This window comes from Formica exsecta, unplaced genomic scaffold (genome assembly GCF_003651465.1).
Source record: "Formica exsecta isolate Colony F162 unplaced genomic scaffold, ASM365146v1 scaffold290, whole genome shotgun sequence".
Classification (NCBI taxonomy): domain Eukaryota; kingdom Metazoa; phylum Arthropoda; class Insecta; order Hymenoptera; family Formicidae; genus Formica; species Formica exsecta.
In genome coordinates, this window is record NW_021850162.1 from 420001 (window position 1) to 427547 (window position 7547).

At 33.4% G+C, this 7547-nt stretch overlaps 1 long non-coding RNA gene across 1 annotated transcript in view; it reads left to right on the plus strand.

Annotated features, from left to right (window-relative positions):
- The first annotated feature begins 5733 nt into the window (after positions 1-5733).
- Positions 5734-7547, plus strand: part of LOC115237320 — a 191321-nt gene continuing 189507 nt past the window's right edge. The window contains exon 1 of the long non-coding RNA XR_003884331.1: positions 5734-6562. This is a non-coding gene — a long non-coding RNA (uncharacterized LOC115237320). The remainder of the gene's footprint in view (positions 6563-7547) is intronic.

The window sequence follows — 7547 nt, forward strand, 5'->3', positions numbered from 1 at the left end:
ATTATCTTGAACACTGTAATAGCGATACATAACTTTTGAAGATTGCATCAAATGAAATTGATAAACGATTCTAGTAATTTTGAAGTGAGCGCTCAAAAATCAAATGTAATAGTACACAGTAGCGCTTATAAACATAAGTGTTTTCAAAGAGAGAGAAAATGCATCCTATATGTTTATTTTTTCTCTTGATCTCAATCACAGTAGAAAGAAAAAAATTGTTTTTATATTTCTGTAATTATTAGGATTGCATGATTACAACTATTTTGATAAAATTATTTTACAGTATATATATTTCAATAATATATGTAATTGATTATTATATATTGAACAATTATTAATTATACTATGTGATTAAATGAATTTGTTATCACTTAAATGTTATTATTTAAATGTGTCTCTTATGTAAAAGATACATTTAAATGTGTATGTATAAGGCACATCCATTTAACGTTCGCAACGCTCACGGTATCATTTCATCCTTTTTGTTCATCGAAAGTTAAACAAAGACAGATGATGCTCGCGAGCGTTGAGAACGGCAAGTGGAACGCGTCCGTAGTTTACATCTAATATTGTCCATCTACTATATTCAGTCTATCCAATTCCCATCATATTATATTGTTAAATTATTCTTTACATTATTTATTGCATAATATTTTTCTTCTTTTCGAGCATATAAAATAATGATTTCTACAAATTTGTGTAATGCTATCACAAGAAACATTATTTATAGATACTAAATTAAACGAAATTTTTAAAATTTAACATTTTTCATAAAATGAGAAATTATGCTTGAAATTAGTTGCTTTATATTAGCACACTGAAGCATTGCGTAAATGTACACTATGAAGTAATATGTATGACAGTCATAGTAGTCGTTATACAGAATAATGGGCGCAAGACGTTATAGACTTGTGAAATATTCAAGAAATCCGCGAAAAAAATCGCGCGGTTGAACTATTTGGAATTCTTGTTTCAGAGTATGAATATATGCTCTTTATTGTTTCTCTTGATACTTGCAAGTTGCAACTTCAGTAAAAGGTTTGTCTTATGTATCGCATTACATTTTACGAATTTAAATTTTTAATGTATTTATCATCCTTATTTCGTGACAGGGTAATCGATGCTAAATCTTTTAAACGTGATCACAATATCGGCACCGTTTTATTTGAGAGAAATGATTATGGAAAACAATGCTGGACCAATGAGGAATTTGCCATTCTTAATAGTCGGAGGATGTTTCAAGACATTTTGCCTCAGGTAAATCCAGTTAAAAATCCTTTTATTAATATAAACTATTATTTAAAAAATTACGAAGTAAAATATTTTATCATAAACCCAAAAATTTTAAGATAATAATTAAGAGATAGTTAAAGGAATGAGTATCCTGTTAAAAGAATTCTATAGAGACTGAATTTTTTTTCTTTTGCCAGGTGAAAGTTATTGATTCTCAAAACGATCAGTACATAGCGCATCTCATGGACTATTTTCACATATGTCTCGAAAGTGTGCAGAGACTGTCCGTTGGCAAAACGAAGCATCTGATGTTGAAAGCTCTGGCAGATACTCTCGGCGGTTACTTGCGGGTTTACATTCTGCCTATCACAAGACGCTCGTATTACGCAGGGAATATCAAGTATCGTAACGCGAAGATGCTATTTGAGCTCTTCGATGAGCTGAAGATCTTCCTTCGAACGAATGGGGCCGGCTGGTCGAAACCTAGTCAGGACGTTCAAAACGTCAGGATTCCTCCCATCGTAATTACACCACCGAAAACATCGATTGCCTGTAACGGGCTTATTATATATTCGGCGCGTAAGTACGATTGTTAATCCATCACGGTTCAAAGAAAATTATAAAAATAAATGTAAATTGAATATATCATTTTAAATTTGATTGTATAAGCAATAAAGAAGTTAATAATTTCTGTCATTCGTAGCTCTGTACATGTTTCTGTACAAAAGAGAAATACAGCTTACAAGTTTTGATTGTTTAGAAAAATATCTATATGATTTTTGTAAACTGCTATGTATCGAGTTTATTTTGATTTGGAATCGTAAAGAATCAACGCGTATTTTCGATATTCATGATTATTAAAGGATTCTAATAATTGTTGTTTTTTCTCTTAAATGAATAGCTTTTGACAGCGATTATCGAAGCTTCACGTTCAGAAAAAAGAAACGGTCTATGGTAAAGCGAGGACATTCAAGACGTGCACTCGATGGTGAGAAAAGGAATAAATTTAATGTTAAACGACGCTAGTATTAGTATAATATCTTAGTACTCTCTATAGTTGACATAAGAATAAAAATTAAAAGTGTTTTTGCCATCTAACCATTTCTTGAAGATTACAAAAATATAAGATTTTTTTTTATTTTGGCAAGATTATAATAACGAAGTTGTGACGAGCGAAGTCATCATACCACTTCCGTTTCTCGATAACGAAGTTGATCCTAACAGGTAGTTAGTTAAGCAGCAAATTGTAAAAATGCTTCGCCAATTAGAAAACCTTACAGATTCTTATACAAATTTAATAAATCTATCTAGCATTGCGCTGCCCTTCAAAATTGACAGTCTGCAATCTTTGTATTCGGAAAAGTCAGCTTTCGCTCTCGTAAAATATTACATCGCCAGCGTGAAGTGCATTATATCACGATCGAGCACGAGAACACAATTGCATAAATTCGACAAAGACTTCCACGTCTGGTTGCAACAATCCGTATGAATAATTGCTGCGTTCTTTAATGATAGTATAAATTATGAAATGTCTAAAAAATTAAAATATTAGAATTTAAGTAATGATAATCTAAATATTCGAAAAAGATATCCTGCAATTTTCATTCTAGAAGAAAAAAACATCATGCTTAGTTCTTTGATCTTGCATAGAGGATTTTCCATTTTGTAAATACTGACGTGGTTGCTTGAGATTAATTTTAGACAGAGAGCAAATAAAAATACTGTTTGCATTTCAGGTACGTCGACACCTGGACGACGAAAAGTGGTATCCGGCATTCGGGGGTGTTCTCAGAGTAATGGCCACCTTGCGGGAATCGGGTAATATTTCATGACGGTCTCGTTGCATGTAATTCGTATTCGTCGTATTTGAAAATTAATAAGACCGATATACTATTCCGTTTAAGCATTTGCATAGTTAAGAAACTGCAGCTTCCGTAATATTTCTCTGACCATGTTTGCAATTCATATACGACTTGATCATGCATCTCAAAGAAGAGTAAAATATAAACGCGTGCCCATTTTAATATTTTGATACATCTTAGGGATCAAAGTGACCTTGTAAGCTCCTTGTACAATTTTTTTATCATACACGTGTAATTGTAGAAGAAAAAAGCGCTTTATACTTTACTTTATAATTATAAAACCACATAGAGAGAAGATAAACACAAACATTATTTTAAATTACTTTATAATATTTAGATAAAATCAATATTAGAATGTGCCACCTGCTAGAAAAATTGTCTGCTTCCCGTTTCTTAAACATAAAATTTTATGAAATATTCTTCATAATTTGACGTTTTATTTCAGGTATAGGGGACGGAATTACGAGGAGCAAAACAAGTGGGACTTACCAAGTTATGCCCAAAGTAGGTGTGGAACGTGCGAGTCAGACGGATGAGAATGTATTTTACAAAGGAAAGGAACAAAGTAAGTTGCTCGCGATATAACATGCTCGCGATAAAATTTTTTTGTTTTTACATTTGTATCATCTAGTTTAATTTAGTTTTTTAATTGTTTAATTTATTTAATAGTACTTTAGTTTATTCAATAATAATTTCTAATTTCTAGTAAAAAGAATAATTAAGTTTGTACTTATTAAATTTAGGCAACGACAAAATAATGACACTTGGCACTACGGAAATCGTGATTATAGCGGTAGTATCCGCATTGCTAGTATGGTTACTGGTGGGTTTAAGCTTGGTGTGCTACAGATTCCTCACCAAGCAATCCGAGGAATGTTCACCCTGCGAATCGAAAACTACTCCGTAAGTTGAAATGTTTCTTTATGATTGATATATTTTTTTGTTACATTTGAAAAATGATGATTATTAATAATTTATTATGATTTATTTTCAATTTTTTATCTCATTAATCATTTATCTATTTTAATTCTTCTCGATGAGATTTTTGATTCTTTAATTTTTAAATCTTTACGGGAATAATATATATGTATATATTTCATTAAGCACAATTAATTAAATCACAAACACAGCGATAGTAATAAACTAATTATTATAGTTACAAAGAAATCTAATCTATATTTTTTCTCTGTAAAATTAACTTATTATAAATTCTTTTCAAATAAACTTTTGTACTCTTTCGAGATTTATAAAGTTATTGGTATAATATTAGAAACAATATATTAGTTTTATAATATAGAAATGTTAATAATTAAATATTGAGCATTCGCTAAAAAGCACATTTTTTTTGGTAAAAAGTCAACAAATACTTGATAATGATATTTTATCTGTTCTTTTCTCTTTAGATTCGCGGTTTTGTATGAGAATGAGGATTATTGCCAGCCGGATACGTGCTCCTCGAAGTCATTGCGGAAGGGCGTGCTTGAAAAATTGAAAGAATGGTGGAGAAATAGGTTTGGACGATGCCCAGGGGGATGCCAAGAGCATATGGATGAGGAGCGTTGCTTAGCCGCAATCAGTTACAACACCAAAGACAGCATTAATAATAGCGGCAGAATTTATCCGTGAGTGTACACGCGTATATATATATATATCTTTCCTTATTATATTATATTAAAATAATATGTTTCTATTAATAATATTAGATAAGATATAGTTCTGCGATCGTATTGCTAGATTAATCATAACGCGGTAATATATGCTATTACGAATGCGATTTTATTTCAAAATATTCTTGATTAACAGGCGAAAGAAATTCACTAAATCAACTTCCGCTTCGCCATCGGGAACATCTCGAGGTCGTTCAGCTTACAAAGTAAGTGTTTATGATTGCATTTATTTATGTGTATTCGATGTAAATAAATGTATTTTAAGCTATTAGTTACTGCAAAAACTATAAGAAATTAATGGAATTTAACTCTTATAGTGAATAACGATTTATTTTGCAATATGTGATCTTTATTCATAATCATAAATTTTATCTACAGCACAGTGTTTGCTATAGTTCCGAAGGATCGACCACCTACTCCGATAGTCCGGCCAAGCCAAGATAACAGTTGCATTAATTTCAAGTTTTGTATACAGATATAAAATGTGAAGGTATCGCGCTTGCTTTAAGGTATACCATTTTATTTTAGAATATGTCAATCAATAAACAAGCAAACTCTATATGTAATAAATATAATATGTTTCTCTGATATTAGCGTTTATAATGCAGCATCCGCTCGCGGAAAGTAACTGCGAGAATTGTTTTATCTCGCATCTTCGCGCCGGTCATTTGGACAATTAATCTGTAATTTCATTACAGCTGGCCGCATCCGTGCGCTTCTTCGATCGTTCTCCGTTATATGCCCATCGTGTTCGCGCGGCTCTCTTCTCCCTCCGGTCACGCGCACGAACTGCAACTTGTTGCGAGCGAGACGAAGATAAGCGACGTTGACGCGTCGCGAATGCTGAGGGGAGAATGGGAGCGCGGAAACTTCAAACGTCGCGCACGCGTCATCTCGCGCATGCGCAAGCATCTCCCGAGTGAGGGGATGAGATCGCGTGAAGTAAGCGGCGCGCCGGCAGTGTCGCGCGACACTTCGGGTAGTGCGTTCGGGCAGTGAGTTGTTCCGTGTGCGTAAAGACGTGCGTGATAATATAATAGTGACACGCGTGTTCGCGTTTCGCGAGAGACACCGGTTCCTGAATTGGACAAAAGCAAGAATAAAATCTGAATCACTTGTGATCGAACAGTTTCGAATCATTATCGCGGATATTGTTGATCACGGTGATACGCTCGTAGAAGATCCCGAGCTTTGAACCGCGTATCCTCGATAATCGGTAACTCGATTCTCGATAACAGAATTATTAGCGTTAATTATCGGTTAACTCGCGATGTACGACGTACTGTGCGAATTGTCACTCGTGTATCTCGCACGAGAAGTCTCGGAGGACGATGTTTGAACGATTGAGAAAAGACGACTCTGTTTCGCGCCATTTCGTTACGTGATCAGTGCGTACGCCATTAGCGTCGCGATTATATCGCAGTGATATTTCATTATTCGACGTGCGACACGCGAACTGGATACATCTCCGACGATTGTGACGAGGACAGGAACGAGAAGATTCAGATAAAAACGTGAGTTATTTTTCTGATGTAAGAAAAACGCGCGTGTACACGCACGATTGTTGACATTCCTTCGACGACAAGGTATACGCAATTGAAACGTGTTTTTGTGTTTGTACGTTGACTGTATCTTGAATATGTGCGTTACGGCGGGATTCTCGTGTTCCCTCGTATTCGTGCGCGTCTACAATTGACTTTTGTGCATCCTGTGCTTCGTCGTGGGACAACATGGCACGAAGGAGCCACCGCCAATTATGCGCGCTGTTCTTCCTCCTCCTCTTCGCGGACATCTTAAAAGGTAAATCTCCACTTTGAAATCTTAACGTTCAAAGAGAAAATAAAGCATGCCACGTTTGAAGAGCTAACAAAGTATGTCATAAGAAATTTAGAATTGCATAATAATTGTAGGATTTTATAATATTCTAAAAATGTTTCTCAATCAATTTCTCAATTACTTTTTTTTCTGTCATTATTTGTGTTACAAACGTGTGTATTTAACTTACACAATATGTGTTATATACTGTCGTTAGCTTTTCAAGATTTGCAAAATTTTTGAAGAAACAGAAGTTGAAATTCTTGATTTATAAATTACATTACAGGCTTCGTTGAATTTGTAATATGCACTTTATAATCTATAGATCATATCTATCTACAGATAATAATGCCTTGAAATAAAAATTACCTAACTGTATTTTATCAAACCGAATTGTTGAAACAATCTTATTATTACGTAGTAGTGTTCCAAATAATTTTCTTTATTTTAAAAATATATATTTTAATAAATAATAATATTACTTATAATAATTATGAGAGAACAACAATACATAATGTTTCGCAATCTTATCTATTCACTTTATCAGCGGTTTAATCGAAAGAATGCTCAAGGTATACGATAATAAAAAAATTAAACGTTTAATCTCTCCACTCGAAATTTGTGATTGGCCGATTTAAAAGTATACTTTCAACTTCTGTTCTTCTTCATAAACATTCAACAAGTGGTGACAGGTCTATTGGCTCGTGCGAGTTAAGTTCACAAGAGCTTCTCAAATCGCCAAACTCTGCGAAGACTTTTACCGTCATAAAATATCGAACTTTACTACAGCGATTTTTAAAATGTTGCCTACATGATGTTTATATGTTTTTTTAGTGTAGCCCTTTCATGATTCTGTCTGTGCATAGATAGGTGTGATGGAATGTCATAATATATATATCAGTTTTGCAATATATACGATATACGTAATAAATAATATGTAATAAATAATTATTTATTACGTATATTTAAT